Genomic DNA, 7,836 nt, shown 5'->3' with positions numbered 1-7,836 from the left:
TCCACATCTATATCTCCCACAAAGCCTCACTACCGCACACCACCCTCCCCGCCTCAGCTGAATTAACCCTTCTGTCTCAGAATGGCTTACATTTTATACCTCTAACACTTTTCCTTGCAGTGTGCGGGAGCGAACAGTGCCCTGACTCCTTTAAAAAGGCCGAAGCCCTTTTAAGTCCTGGGAAAACTTGGAGAAGAAAGGCCTAACCCCAAAAGCAGTATCTCATGACCATTTATTCTCTTCCTGTGGGAAAGGAACTTTTCCAGCAGGAAAGTCACAGTTTGGTGATTTAAGACTGTCTCATAAGGTATGTCTTAGTCTTTAAAATCAAGACTTGATAGTGCTGTTCCATCTTCTGACGATTACCTCATTACTCACCCAGTTGCTAAAATAGCACGTAGCATGTGAGGACTTCAGAGCAGGGGTGGGGGAGGTTGGGGGTCGGGGGGGGGGGTACAGTGCCACACAATAACACCAGAAAGACAGGAGCCAACCTCAGTCTTTATGCTCTCCCTCTAGGATCCCTTCTATCTTCCTATGGGCTCTTGTCATCTTTCTGTATCCCACAGAAGCCATCCTAACAGCTTGTCTTTTCTCTATTAGACTGCCAGCTCCCTGGAGTCAAAATCTATGTTGAATTCATTTTTGTTTCCCAAGACACCTGGCTCATGGCATTTGCTATTGTAAACACTTAATTTTGTAAATAACACCTAATATTCCCAACAGCCTGTCACAGTTTCAAGTTGCTTTCACATATTACATCCTTACTCCTTGTGACAACCCTTTGATTCAGATAGGAAACCTGCCTTCCCAAACTCATCTCTCACTCCAGTCTTTCCCATTATATGTTTTCCTTTGTGTTTTCTGACCTATATCCTGTGGGCATAGGAGAAAGAATATGGAGCCACCTCCCATTTGCCGAGAGGCAAAGAATTTGTTCTTACCCATAACATTGTCTGGCAACTCTTCGTTCTCTGGGGGCCCGTAGATGGGAGTCCTCTGACGAGGGAGCTCTCGCTGCTCCCATTCTTCTCCTTCCCTGGCCTCTTGTTCCACATGGAAGGGGAGTGTGGCCCTGGGGGTTCGAGACTGAGTTCCTGGGATTCGGCCTATGCCACGAAGACGGCTTCGGTGATCCATGTTGACTGTTGAACAGCCACCAAGCCTCAGTGAATTCTAGGCTCTGTGCTGGACCCCTAAGTTTGAGAACTGGCCTCTCGCTCTGGATTGAGCTGAGGTGCCCCAGTTGGCAGCAGGGGCTGCCCACCAGGTGGGCCCCAGTAGACCTCCTGCTCACCGGAGAGAGTGGCTGGGTAGGCCAGCTCTCAGGTACAAACTGTGCACCCCTCAGTTACACTGGAACCCCTTGGCAGCTGACATTCTAGGTGGCAGTTGCTCTGAATCCTGCTAGCCAATGATATTTCCTGAGTGCCTGCCTCCTGCAGGTAGACATTGTGCTGTCACTGTGGCAGTCACAAGAAAGGGCGGGGACTCTGCTGCAAGGCACTCACCATCCAGCTGGAATCAGCTGCCCATATTAATAATGTAAAACCATCAGGCACAGAGGGGTGGTTCTATATAAAGAGTGCATCTGAGAAACACTGAGGAGTTTAAAAACATTCAAGTGTATGGACCAAGCCCCAGAAATGATGACTTAAGAGGTCTTTGGGAGGAGGGGCAGTCCCAAGCACCTATGGTTTCAGAAATGGTGTGTCTGGTAAAGGAGCACCAGTAATGGAGGTTAAGAGCACAGGTTGTGGAGGCAGCCATTTTTAGGTTCCAATCTGAGCTCTGCCATCTCTTGGCCTTGTGACCTTGAGAAATATATTCCACCTCTCTGAGCCAGAGTTTTATCTGCAGATGAGAGACATTAATACCTTCCCATGCTGTGAAACTGAAATGATAAGGGTTTCATGATGTAAATATAAAGCCTGACTTGGAATGTGGGCCAGACTGAGGCACTCACTTTTTCTCCCTGGCTTTATTGAAATAGTTGCTTGTACTTACATTGTATGATTCAATGATTTTTTTCAATTATAGTTGGCATACAATAATATACTACTTTCAGTTGTATAGCATAGTGATTAGAGATCTGTATAACTCACAAAGTGATCACCCCACTAAATCTAGTACTCCTCTTCCCCCTTACATGTTTATTACATTATTAACAATTATTCTTATGCTACACTTTATATCTCCATGTCTATTTTATAACTATCCATTTGTACTTTTAATCCCTTTGCCCTTTTGCCTGTCCCCCGACCCCTTCCCATCTAGTAGCCCTCAAAATATTCTCTGTATCTATGAATTTATTTCTGCTTTTGTTGTTATCGATTTTGTTCTTTAGATTCCACATGTGCATGAAATCATGTAATATTTGTCTTTCTCTATCTGACTCATTTCATTCAATGCAATACCCTCTAGGTCCATCAAGGCAATATCTTTTTCTATCCCTTTCCTTTTAGTCTGTGTGTATCTTTTAATATGAAGTGAGTCTCTTATAGGCAGCATATGTAGGGGTCATGTTTTGTTGTTCATTCAGCCACTCTGTCTTTTAATTGCAGCACTTCATTCTTTTCCATCTGAGGTACTTGTTGATGGGAATGTAGCTATTACCATTCTTTCTTCATGTTTTTGATACATGTTTTTCTTCTTAAAGAAGTCCCTCCAACATTTCCTGTAATACTGGCTTGGTGGTGATAAATTTCTTTAGCTTATTTTTGTCTGGGAACCTCTTTATCTGTCCTTCAACTCTAAATGATAGCTTTGCTGGATACAGTATTCTTGGTTGTAGATTCTTGGTCTTCATCACATCTAATATTTTGTGCCAAGCCCTTATGTCTGGCATAGTTTCTTTTGAGAAATCAGCTGCCAGTCTTATGGGTACTCCCTTATAGGTAACTATCGTTTTTCTCTTGCTGCTTTTACGATTCTTTGTATTTGACTTCTGGCATTTTAATTATAATGTGTCTTTGTGTGGGCCTCTTTGGGTTCCTCTTTTTTGGGACCCCGAGCTTCCTGGGGGTGTATGTCTATTTCCTTCACCAGGTGAGAGAAGTTTTCCATCATTATTTCTTCAAACAGCTCTTCAACTTCTTGTTTTCCTTTAGGTACCCCATGACATGGATATTTTTACATTCAGTTTTGTCCCATAGGCTCATCAAATTATTATTATAGTTTTGAGTTCTTTTTTTTTCTTGCCATTCTGATCTAGTTTCCTTGGCTTCCCCATCCTCTATATCAGTAATTCAATCTTCTTCTTCCTCCACTCTGTTGATTCCTTCTAATATACTCTTTATCTCAGAGAATGTGTTCTTCATTTCTGACTGGTTTCCTTTCATAAGTTTCATTTCCATTTTTATGTTTTTTTAAATCCATTTGTTAAAGTTCTCACTGAATTCAACTCCTCTTCCCCTAAGTTCATTGAGCATCTTTGTAACCAGTGTTTTGAACTCTGCATTTGTGAGATTGCTTGAATCCATTATTTCTGGATCTGTGTTCTGCTCTTTCATATGGTTTCTGTTTCTTTGTCTTTCCATTTTGGCTGCATTTCCATGTCTGTTTTTATATACTAAGCAAAGCTCTTAAGTCTCCCAGTCTTATTAGCGTGGCTTTGTGTAATAGGTGTCTAGTGGCACAGTCCTGAGAGGGGTTTAGCTGCAGGCCAAGTTAAGCCCCAACCTGTGCCCCTCTGAGGCCACCTGTTAAGATTCAGCTAGCAATCCACAGATGCTGAGCTTTTAGTTGCCTCAAGAGGCCATGTCAGAAACTGAGGACAGTTTCCACCGGCGTGGGTCATGGAGTTGGCTCAGTAAGGAGCACTGGACTGTCCGAGAACACAACTGGATGTAGGTTGGGTGGGGCTGCGAGTTAGGGGAGACGAGGTTTCAGGAAATCCTCTGGGCAGAGCGGATCTCTGTTATCCAGTTCAATGATGTCTCAGCTATGGCAGCGCTGAGTCCACACACTGGGAGCGGGGAGGGCTCAAGAGAGGAACAGTGGATACTGACAGTACTTCTGCCTGGGAGAGAGCCTCACCTCTGACAAGGGACTCACTTCTAATGCTTTGTGACTTCTGAGGCCAGGCATAAGAAGGATTGTTTCTGTCTGTCTCGCACTCAGGTTACTCATTCTGAGGGAAGAATTTGTCCCCAAATTTTTTGAGTTAAAAACACAAAACGTATAATTTATTCTTCCAAAATCTGTAATTCAATAGTTGTTAGTATAGTAACAGTGTTGTGCTTTGTGCTCATCAATATCTGATCCTAGAACATTTCCGTCACCTCCAAAAAGAAATGGCATGCCTGTTAGCAGTTCATTCCTCCCTTTCCCCTAGCCCTTGGCAAAAATTAATCTATTTTCTCTTTCTATAGATTTGCCTATTCTGAGCATTTCATATAAATAGAGTCATACGATATGTGTCCTTTTGTGTCCGTCTTTCACTTAAGTATAATGTTTTCTAGGTTGATTTATGTTGTAGCATGTATTGGTACTTCATTACTTTTTTATTGTGGTAAAATATATATAACATAATATTTAACTTTTAATCATTTTTAAATGTATAGTTAATTGGCATTAAATATATTCACATTTTTTTGGGTGGTAATCACACAATAGAATGTATAGATGTCAAACTATAATGTATACCTGAAATTATATAATTGTATTAACCAATGTTACCCCAATAAACTTAATTAAAAAAAAGTATATTCACATTTTTGTGTACTTATCACCATCATCCTCCAGAATATTGCACCTTCCCAAACTGAAACTATACTGTCTAAAGAGTAACCCTCCATTTTTCCCTTCCTCCAGCCCCTGGAAACCACCATTGTGCTTTTTGTCTCTGCATTTGACTACTCTAGGGACCTCATAGAAGTAGAATCATATAGTATTTGTCTTTTTGTGTCTGTTTTCTTTTACTTAAGCTTAATGGTCTTAAGGTTCATCTATGTTATAGCATATTGGTATTCCATTCCTTTTTATGGCTGAATAATATTCCACGGTATGGATATACCAATTTTGCCTTACTCATTTATAAACTGATAGACATTCAGATTGTTTATATTTTTAGACTATTATGAATAATGATGCTATGAACATTCATTTATAAATTTTCCTGCGAACATTTGTTTTTCGTTTCTCTTGCGTGTGTTATCTAAAACTGGAATTTCTGGGCTAGATGGTAACTCTTTAACTTTTTGAGGACCTGCCAAAGTGTTTTCCACAGCAGCTGTACCATTTTATATTTATACCTGTAGTGTATGAGGGGTCAAATTTCTCCACATCCTCTTTAGCAGTTGTTCTACCCCCCCTTTTGGATATAGTCATCCCAGTGGGTACGAAGTAGTATCTCATTGTGGTTTTATTTGGCATTTACCAAACGACTAATGATGTTGAGCATCTTTTCATATGCTTATTGGTCATTTCTGTATTGTCTTTGGAGAAATATCTATTTAAATCTCTTGCTCATTTTATAATTGGGTTGTTTTTCTTTCCTTTCTGTTGTTGATGAATTGTAAGGAGTCTTTATATATTCTAGGTACTAAGCCCTTATCAGATATATGATTTGCAAATATTTTGTCCCATTCTGTGAGTTGTCTTTTAATTTTCTTGATGGTGTCCTTTGATGCAAAAGATTTTAATTTTGATGAAATCCATCTTATCAATATTTTTTGTTTGCTTGTGCTTTAGGTGTTATATTTAAGAAGCCATTGCGTAATCTGAATTCATAAAAATATACACCTATGTTTACTTCTAAAAGTTGTATAGTTGTAGCTTTTACGTTTAGGTATTTGATCATTTTGGAGTTCATTTTGTGTATGATGTGAGGTAGGGATCAGGAATAATTTTTTGAGCACCTACTGTGTACCAGACACTATCATTGGGAAGCAGCAGCAACAAAACAGATATGTCCCTGCTGTTATCATGCTATAATTCCAGTTGTATTCACAGATATTAGTTAGAGGCCACATAAAGGTCTCAATGTAAATTTGACCACCCCGCTGTTTCTGATCTATAATAGGGGCCCAGAGAATGCAAGGATTCTGAGTGAAGGACATACCCTTGCATGGTTAGCAAAGTTAGAATATGGCCTGGGGCTCTGTGGTATGGAAGGAATTGCTGTCTAGCACTGTCGTGGGGCATTTGCCAGTGCCTTGAGGGACATCAGAGTGTGTAGGCCCTACCACATCCAGTGTCTTTCCTTTAAATATCCATGTAGACTTACCCTCAATCTCTAGGCCTTTTGCGATGTACCTCTGTGATGGGGTCCTTCCACTCCCCTGGGTGGCCCACTTGGCTGCTTTTTCTTTTATGACGGTCTCAGCCCACTGTCTCTTGTGGGGTCCACATATATTCCATAGAAACAGGTTTTTCTGCATTTGCTGGAAGTTCAGTTTACATTTAAGGCTGTCATTTTATTGTCCCTTCTACCAGGGACAGTTCCAACTCCAGCCTCTAGACTTTATTTATATGATTCAGACACTAGTTCCTGTGATCCTCAACCTACAGGAGACATAAACTTTCTGAAACTTTTTGTCATTTCCTTGAGGTAGCAACATTTGCCCCTCTCTCATTCTAGAAGAAATCATCTACTAGGTTATGAGGACACTCAAACAGCCCTGGAGACGCCGGTGTGGGAAGAAACTGAGGCCTCCCACGAACTGCCAGCACCAACTTGCCACTTTGTGGCAAGGACTACATCTCCTTGGAACTAGATCTTGTAGCTCCAGTTGATTCTGATGACTGCAGCCCTAGTGACATCTCAACTGTAGCCTCATGAGACACCCTGGGCCAGAACCAGCCAGTTCAGCATTTCCTGAATTCATGACCCACACAAACAGTGAGTTTGACAAATGCTCGTTATTGTTTAATTTTGCAAGTTTTTTTGACATACAATTCATATACATAAATTTCACCATTTTAGAGTATATAGTTCAGTGGTTTTTAGCACATCGTTATGCAACCATTGTCACTGTCTCATTCCAGAACATTTCCATCACCTCAAAATGGTACCCCATACCTCTAAGCAGTCACTCTTAGTTCTCCCTACTACCTACATCACCTGACAACTGCTGAACCACTCCTTAACTCAAAGGATTTGCCTATTGTGGACATTTGCTGTAAATGGAATTATACAATATGTGGTCTTTTGTGAATGACTTCTTTTACATATCATAATGTTTTCAAAGTTTATCCAAGTTTCAGCACAAGTCAATCATTCATCCCTTTTTTTAAAAAAAAGACTTCATTTTTTTACAGCAGTTCTGGATTTATAAAAAAAAAAATAAAGAGGAAGCCATAGAGATTTCCCATATATGTGCTGCTTCAGTAGATGCATAGCCTCCCCATTATTAGCATCACTCACCAGAATGGTATATTTTTAACTAAGGATGAACCTACATTGACACATCATTATCATCCAAAGTTCATAGTTTACCTTAGGGTTCATTCTTGCTGTTATACCTTCCATGGATTTAGACAAATTATACTGACATATAGTCATCATTATAATATCATATGTGATATTTTTAGTGCTCTAAAAATTCTCTGTGCTTTGCCTTCATTCTTTTTTATGGGTGAAAAATATTCTATTTTAAAGATATGCTGCATTTTGTTTATTCGTTTACTAGCTGATGGACATTTGGGTTGTTTCTACTTTTTGGTTATTACGAATAATGCTTTTATGAACATTTGAGGATAAGTTTTTCTGTGAACATATGTTTTCAATTCTTTTGGATATATACGTATGCTGAAATTGCTGGACCATAAGGTAACTCTATGTTTCACTTTTTGAGGATCTGTCAGAGTGTTTTCTCCAGCAACTGCACCATT

The sequence above is a fragment of the Rousettus aegyptiacus genome, unplaced genomic scaffold (genome assembly GCF_014176215.1).
Source record: "Rousettus aegyptiacus isolate mRouAeg1 unplaced genomic scaffold, mRouAeg1.p scaffold_m13_p_9, whole genome shotgun sequence".
In the NCBI taxonomy this organism is placed as follows: domain Eukaryota; kingdom Metazoa; phylum Chordata; class Mammalia; order Chiroptera; family Pteropodidae; genus Rousettus; species Rousettus aegyptiacus.
This window is presented reverse-complemented; position numbering follows the sequence as displayed.